The sequence below is a fragment of the Adiantum capillus-veneris genome, chromosome 30 (assembly GCF_014529385.1).
Source record: "Adiantum capillus-veneris isolate H3 chromosome 30, ASM1452938v2, whole genome shotgun sequence".
Lineage (NCBI taxonomy): Eukaryota > Viridiplantae > Streptophyta > Polypodiopsida > Polypodiales > Pteridaceae > Adiantum > Adiantum capillus-veneris.
Window position 1 is genome coordinate 99,484,205 of NC_140960.1, and position 8,242 is coordinate 99,492,446.

At 39.7% G+C, this 8,242-nt stretch overlaps 1 long non-coding RNA gene across 1 annotated transcript; it reads left to right on the plus strand.

The window, feature by feature from the left end:
* The first annotated feature begins 1,012 nt into the window (after positions 1-1,012).
* LOC147418496 (uncharacterized) lies at positions 1,013-5,554 on the plus strand. Its single transcript, XR_015187330.1, has 2 exons — positions 1,013-1,197; positions 5,140-5,554. It is a non-coding gene; the product is annotated as an uncharacterized LOC147418496 (long non-coding RNA).
* The last annotated feature ends 2,688 nt before the right edge of the window (positions 5,555-8,242 follow it).

Below are 8,242 nucleotides of genomic sequence, written 5' to 3' on the forward strand. Positions count from 1 at the left end.
AAGGGGTAAAGAGGAGTAGCAACTAGGGCTTGAAGTGCCAAAGTACACCTAAAAAGTTTACACCTAAAAGTTGTTAGAATGGCTGACAATAGTAAAGAGAGTGAAATTAATGTTGATAACTTTGATTTTGCTCATGAGCAAGCTACTAATGATGCCCCATTTATACAATAAAATGAAAAGGAAGTAATGAAACAGATCTTGTACTAATTAAATAATATAAAAAATTTCAATAATCGATACTTACTTCACATCATGGGATCAAACATCGATGAATACCCTCTTAAGGTCTTGTTGACTAAGGCCCTTGTCACATTGGGGCACCCATTCTCTCCCACATTGGACGTGGTCACAACAATGCAATCACACAGGCTAAAGGTACAAAAAAGCTCTTTTCTCCACAGCAAACGAGAGAGAGAGAGAGAGAGAGAGAGAGAGAGAGAGAGAGAGAGAGAGAGAGAGAGAGAGGATGTAATAGGAGCTACATCATCAAACATTGGGAGAAGTAGTTGTCGACTTGGTTGAGTAGCACCGCCACTGCTCGCGACGTTTGCAGAGAAAGGGAGGTGTCTGAAGGCGTAGGTGCAACTATAGGCATGGGAGGAGCAGGGTAGAAAGAGCATACGGGGTGGTTGGAGATTAAATAACCGTGTCGTAGTTCAGGTGAGTCACTTTTTGCTAGTACCCACAAATGAAGGACACGTCCACATGCTGCACTGGGTACTCCACGCTGGCGAGTGGCTGCTATACACTTCTCCAAGTTGTTGCCATGTAGGCTAGCAAGACAGAGGGCCATCTCCTGGCTGCAAGGATACGACCCTGTCTTTTTAATATAACATATAGATATAGATATAGAGAGAATGCAAGAAAGGTCGAGCCATGCCATGCTTGGAAATGAAAGGCGAAATAACAAAACATGAAATTCAAATCAAACACATCAAAGCAACATTTTGTAGGGTTAAAATGAATAAACTCCTCATGTGGGCAAGCTTTCAAAGACGTGTGCAACCTCGCTGCTACATTGGACGTGAGGAAAGTTGTTCATACGTCGAAGTCAATAATGTATATATTAATTAGGCCACTGCCAGCTAGACAGCAGGCCTCGAAGGGGGGTTGTGTGCTTTCGCTGGAGTCTGCTTGGTTACGCTTCTGCTATACGCACGCGGAATGAAGACTCTAAGGAACAAGAGAAAATGAAAGGTTGGTGCAAGCAGATCTCTCCGTTAGTCAAGAAAGAGCTTGAATCTGTGTGTGTGTGTGTGTGTGTGAGAGAGAGAGAGAGAGAGAGAGAGAGAGAGAGAGAGACTGCGTCAATTTGAGGTAGCGCCGTAGCGCGGGAGCTGCAAGGAAGCCAATGTATATATAAGTAGACGTTGCAGTATTCATGTGCTGGGTGGTATTGTGCTGAAGCGCTCGTAGCCGTGGACACGCGCTCTGAGAGACAGACTTTCTTCAACTGCCAATAGGCGTCAAGGCTACACTGGCCATGGAGAGGATTGGCCTCCAGCATGAGACATAAGCTCCTTCTTGCATACAGCCAAGAGTAGCTTTACAAGGATCGTCAACCCCCCATTGCCTATTAGGCCTGGTTTGGCTCCAACTATTGCCATAAGCTATCCGCGTAATGACTCCCTTCCTTCTGTCCTACCCCTCATGAGCTTAGCATTACTTCTTTTGATGCCCCAGTACGTATTAAAGCTCGTGTGCCATGGAAGCCTTCCAAAACGAGGTTTGAGTTCCATAATTGCTCCATCCATTATGACTTAAATATGCCTTTTCTTTCCTAGGCTAATGCCCTCCCCTTTGACTTGTAAAGACGATGAACTATGGAAGCTCTCATTTAATTGTCATCATTATCTTTTCACAGGATTATTCATGCAAAGGTTTTATTCAGAATGGAAGACGGTTCCTAGGGATTGATACTTTCAATTGTTTTAAATGCCTTGCTAATGCGCTTCCTAATATGTGTCCACACAACATATATAGAACTTATCTATCTATTTCTCATTGGCATATGGCCAGTACTGATAGGATTTTACAAGTGGTCTAAAAGCGAGGGAGTTTTGATGGTCCGTTGTGTAGTACTCTATTCGAGAGAGGAGGGCTAGACATCTCATTGTTGTGAATTGGACAAGTGAGCAAATAATACAATCCCCCCCTCCTTTTCGAGTCTCGAATGTCTTTTGATTTAGATGCAAATATTCAAGTCTTACAAGCCATAACTAGCACTACATCTTCCCATGACTTATTCATCACGCCTATAAAAATTGGTTCTCGACCATCTTAAGCAACAGACATGGTCTTGCCATTCCTCTTGCAAAAGCTTTTCTATTCCAGCCAAGTACTTGGAGGAAAGATAGAATATCTAGTCCAGCTTAGCATTTGGAGTAAAGTTGAAACTCTCTCTTCTCGCTAGCTAGTAGCAAGGGTATAAGTAAAATTGGCATGTGAGTCGTGTACGTTGTGGAGAAAAGGGGACTAGAATATGCTTCTCTCCACCCAGCCACGTCCTTATATAGCTACCCCTATCTATCTCTAGGAGATTCCTAAACATGGCATGCTATAGTTGGCCTTACCTCAGGACCATGTTCCACCTACAGGGCGTCTTACACTTGTGTTGACATTACTCCCCTCTTGAAGGAGAGTTTTCATCCTCGAAAATATCTATTAAAAATTTCTTTTAGAATATTGATGTTTTCCCAATCTAAATCTACATCACATCTACTGGTCCACTTGAGAAATACTAAATCCTGTCCTCATAGGAGGAACTATCTACTTAGAGCGAAGACTAAACATAGGAAAATTGTATGATTGCAATCAAAATACTTCCAAGAGATGTCTCTTTGTCTAAGAAGGATCATTGAATAAATCTTAATATACAACTAATCAACGTGGTGCTCTAAAGTAGCAAATCTTATTGCTCGTACCCTTAAAGCAATTCATTCCAGAAACTAGAATGCTTACATACTAATGCGGATCAGTCAAGCGATTGATTAGCATTTGGACTTTCTTGTGACACACGAAATTTTGTTGATACCCTATGTTGAAGTCCATGGATACATTTACTCTCCACATATGGAATAAATTCCAAATGTAGAGAGTAATTTCCAAAACTAGGTTGCTATCTTGTAAAGAAAAAGAGCTTGGTGTGGAGTGTTGCAACTGAAATGAACGTGACCTAAAACTTCTTGACTCCACACTCTAAGGGTGATATTGTGCTCAGTCTTGCCCACACAATATTTGAGCCAACCTTCCTCTAAGGGTGGTATTGTGCTCAGTCTTGCCTACGCAATATTTGAACTAACCTTCCTCTGCTTAAACATCTTTGTCCATATGGTTGCATAGTAATACGTTAGTATCACTATTGCATATTCATAGTGTCCTCATGAAGTGAAAGTTATTCATGGATTAAACACTTATGAAGCTTTTATATTCATATACCATACCACCTTGCAGAAGTACTAGCAAAAACAAACTGCAATCTAACTCCTAAAAGTTTAAATAAAAATGAGTAGTATCCATCATACTTGCACATCCTTGTAGATGTGGAGTATCCTTGATGTACCACTTGACTGTAAAACAAACATTGTCCCATAGCACTAGCATGCAGTAGACAAGAAACACTTGAACAAATTGGTGCAGTGTGTCTTACTAGCTTATACACAGTTGGCAAACTTTATCGCCAAAATTACCTAAAGATTTGAGCAATATAGACTACCTTAGTCATATGTGAACTTGGCATCTCGTAGAAAAGATCATGAAAACAGGTACCCATCATTAGGGTCTCTAGATCTTGAAACAAAAATCTTGTGGCGCACTTTGTTGTAGGAACAAAATTCTTGCTTGTAGAAGTAGGTAGTAGATTTATAGCAAAATATATGAAGCAATGCACATTAGGAAGATCCGCTAGGTACTATTTAGACAAGAGCCATCAATGTTGTACATTGACTATTCTATAAGCAAACCAAAAGACCCTACATCATTGGTTTACTCCTATTAAAAAAAATACTTTCTTTTCAATGATTTTTTAGGGGAAACTATTCTGATTTATGCCAAAATCTAGGGTGTTTACACTGGGAGTTGTAACTAAAATGCTTAAATTTTGACCTTGTAAATCAAAGTGAAGTGAAATTATAGTTGGGAGAGTCTTCATTTTCAAATGGGAAATTAGCACTACAAGTTGGGGTATGTGAGCAGTGCTCTAGATGACCCTAAGAGGTCTAAGCGAGGAAACAGTAATAGAGAGTCACAAATAAAACTCCCAATGGACCTCTTATTAGGCTTGAATTTTGAATGTTATAATTCGGAAAGAAAGCGAAAATGAATAATTAGCAAGTCGAATATGTAAGTTCGAAGGTCGTAAAGGAGGATAATCTCTTTAGAACATCAGCATGTTGTATATATATATATAGAGAGAGAGTTTTAACGTCGTAGGAAACTATCCCGAGAGACAATGCATTTTCATATTATGAGCGATTTTAAGCCATTTCACTTTTAAGTCTTCCTTGAGCATTCCTTATTGTTACTTGAGGTTGGGCAGGCAGGTGTGTAAAGCTCACCCGCCCACCCCAAATTGAACGTGAAGCGGTGCCCATTAGTGTATAAATGCGCTTAGGACAAAACGTGTTCGAAATCAAGAGCCAAAAAAAAAAACGACGAGTCCTATTAGGCTTCTCGCCAATAGCTTCCTACGACATCTTCTTCTTCTTCCTCTCTCACTCTCTCTCTCACACACACACACATTCTCTCTCTCACTCTCTCTCTCTCTCACACACATGTGCACACATTCTCTCTCTCTCTCTCTCTCTCTCTCTCTCTCTCTCTCTCTCTCTCTCTCTCTCTCTCTCTCTCTGCCATGGCAACTCCCGCAGCAACTGAGCACCTAGCTTCCATAGGCTCCAAGAAGAAGATGGCTTTCTCACGGAAGCCCCCTTCAATGCCCCGACGAGGGCAGATCACCAGCCAAGCAGCGCGGGGTCTTTGTCGAGACATAGTGGACTGCTGCCAGCACCTACTGCTCCTCTGCAGTATGCCCTTCGTTGAGAGAGAGAGAGAGAGAGAGAGAGAGAGAGAGAGAGAGAGAGAGCACAATGGTTGATCGTGATTCGTGATTTTGTTTCTGCTTTCCAATTTACTATGCAGAATCTCATCAAGCTTTTAGCCTCGAAATTCGGTGAACCTTGGCGGCAATTCATCCTCACGCTGTATTGGAAGCTGCACCTCAACTTTTAACAAGGTGAGGATTCACGAGGGCCTGCAAGAATGAAGATAGATAGAGGCAGTAAGGCATAGGTTGTTGAGTGGGAGTTTATGTGATAGATAGAGGCAGTAAGGCATAGGTTGTTGAGTGGGAGTTTATGTGATAGATAGAGGCAGTAAGGCATAGGTTGTTGAGTGATCACTCCAATAGCAGAAGTTTGTTCCTGTGATCATTCCTTGCAAAGTTGGTGATGTCCAAATGTGGTCTAATTTGGAGCCATAGATAGTTGTGTTTTGTGTGATGTGTTGGGTGAAGTTATTTTGTTGCAAGAATGAAGATAGGTGATTATATTGTTTATTATATGAAGATGCGTCGATGTTGAAGTCACAAAAGAACAATAAAGGATGTGTGATTTTTTGTTTTGTAATTATGTTTGAAAGATTTTTAAGAAGCTTTTAAATGGTGTGTTTGGTTTTCGGTACAATGAAGCTATCGTGAATGTTTGTGCTTTTATTTGTAGTGTTGCAATAACTACTTCGACATTGTTGGTAATAATTACTTCACTCGATAAAAGGTGAACTATGCTCCTATAGAAGATAGATACCCCAACCAATCCTGATGATTGTATATGTTCAAAATTGTGAAATAATGTGGAGTTAGTTGATTTTAACCTTGTTTCTTGTAGACAAATGACATGGGAAGATGTAAAAATTTGGTCATTTAAAAGTTGTTTATAGTGAGTATTAAAGTTGTTTACGTTAAGTGATTGGATTACAAAATGGTCTAATGCAAAGGCAAAGAGGTTCAGTTGTAATGGGATCCATTGTGCTTGTGTTTGTAGTCTATTTATTTCCTTTAACACATGCTGGTCTACTTGAATATGTTGTGATTTTATTTTTTCTAGCAAGTATAGGTTGTTTGGGTCCTTAACACGTGAGAGGGCAGTGTATGTTAGGCCATGTGCTCTGATGTTTTGAGGGTTAAATGCAAGTGTGTGCAATGTAAGGCCTTGTGCTCTATGGATTGTACGTGCAGCTGCTGGCTGAATTGGAAATTGAGTTCTTGTGATAGAATTCAGAGAGTTTTTCCCTATTTGGAACTCATGTGAGATCATTTCAATTGGTGTCCAATGTTTTGGTGTTGATATGGTGAACAAGGTACTATGTTCATATCGTTTTCGTTGACCTATTTTAGGATTTCCAAACTCTATCCATAAGAGAGGACCTTGGGATGTTAGTGTATGGGCTTTGTAAATTTCATCAGCTCCATTGACTAAACCATCAAGAATGTCTATGTTGCCAGCACACAACTCAACTATAATGCCAGGTTTCAGATGTAGTGCTAAGTGAAGCCCCGCAGTTAGCTTTGAGTCAATGGGTATAGCTATTGTTTTATTGCAAGACTTGTGTCGTTTGTCAATGGCAAGGAATGTTTTTGGATGGCCAAGAGCTTTCTCAAATACTTCTTTGTTGTGTTTATCTTTGTCTTTGTTTGAGTAAAAGAGATGTGAGATAGATACATTTGTAGGTACAGATTTGAAGTACGAGTTGTTCAAGTAGTCTATGTCTAAGTTTGTTTGTGTACCTATTCTAATTCGATTTAGAATTTGTATGAAGTTTGGATCGTCTTGCCGCATAGTTGTTTTAAGCTCATGACATTTTGGGTGTGTGTGCCAATATGAAGGTGATATTGTTTCCAATAAGTCTAGTTTGCGAGTAAAAATCGAACTATCTTTGACAGGAATTGCTTGGCAAAGGTCACCACATAGTATAACATCCAAGCCCCCAAAAGGTTTATTGTGCACTCTTTTAATTGCTCGGAGTCGTGAGTCTGCTAGTTTGAAGATGTTGTTTCCTATTAAGGAGACCTCGTCAAACACGACTAGTTTAAGATCTTGGTAAAGTATAGAGAGTGCATTTAGTTTATCCGGATGAAGGCTTATGTTTGTAGAAGTGATCAACAGTAAAAGTAATGCAGAGTGGATGGTTGTGCCTCCAATGTTAAAAGCAGCTTTTCCTGTGTAGGCCATTAAGAGTACTTTTGGTGTTTCAGGTGAGGAGTTGGTGCGGTAGTTGTAATATCTTAGCAATCCTTGTACTAGTAGTAATAGTGTAAATGTTTTTCCTGTGCCTGCGCCACCTGTGAGAAACAAACGAACTGAAGTGTTTGGCTCTACCCTTTTCCTTTGCATGATGTCATCAAAGATTAGGCGTTGCTCTGACTTTAGTTTGCTCACTGCAAGATAGTAATCTGCATTTGACATTGTGAGAGTTTTAGTTGCAGGTAGAGAGAATGGTTTTTGTGTTTTTGGATGCATATTTAAATCAGTTGAAATATCGATGAGATTGTGATTGCAAGAGGAGGTAGATGTGGTAATATTTGAAGTACTATTGGTATGGATCTTTGTTGTGTTGTAGACTGTAATTGCTTTGTTGTATTTTTCTTCATTGTTAGTAATGAGGTCTTTGTGCGTTGAATATACATTTTCCCAAGTTCCTAAGTTGTGCAAATGTTGGTTCTCATCTATTATCCAATGAAGAAATAAAAGGCATTGCTCTCTATAGAAGGCATCTGGGTTTTTGACAATGTTGTAGCGGTATATATCGTATGATCTTGGCTTTCTTAAGTGGTCTATATTGGTTGCCTATTTGCTTGTATAATGAAGCAAAATCTGCAAGAGAAATATTTGCAAGTGTGCTAGGTCGTTTTGCGTACTTGTCAATTATGGAGTCAAAGAATATTGATGTACTATTTGGATCAAGTGTTTGGAGAACGGCCTTTCGTTTTAGTAATAATGTTCGTTCAATTGCTGTGTTTGTATTAATGAAAGTGAAGTCACGTTTACTGCTATGTAGTGGTAATGAGAGTGCAATATAGACAGCTTGTTGGGCGCTTACTTGTTGTGTATTGAGAATTGCGTTGCCAACTCTTCGCAGACGTTCGATGGTGTTTGAATTGTTTTGCACACAGAAATCTAGTTCACTCTTTATGGCTTGGATTAGAGTGTTGTCAAACTTAGTCATGTATGAAGTACAATAACTAGCT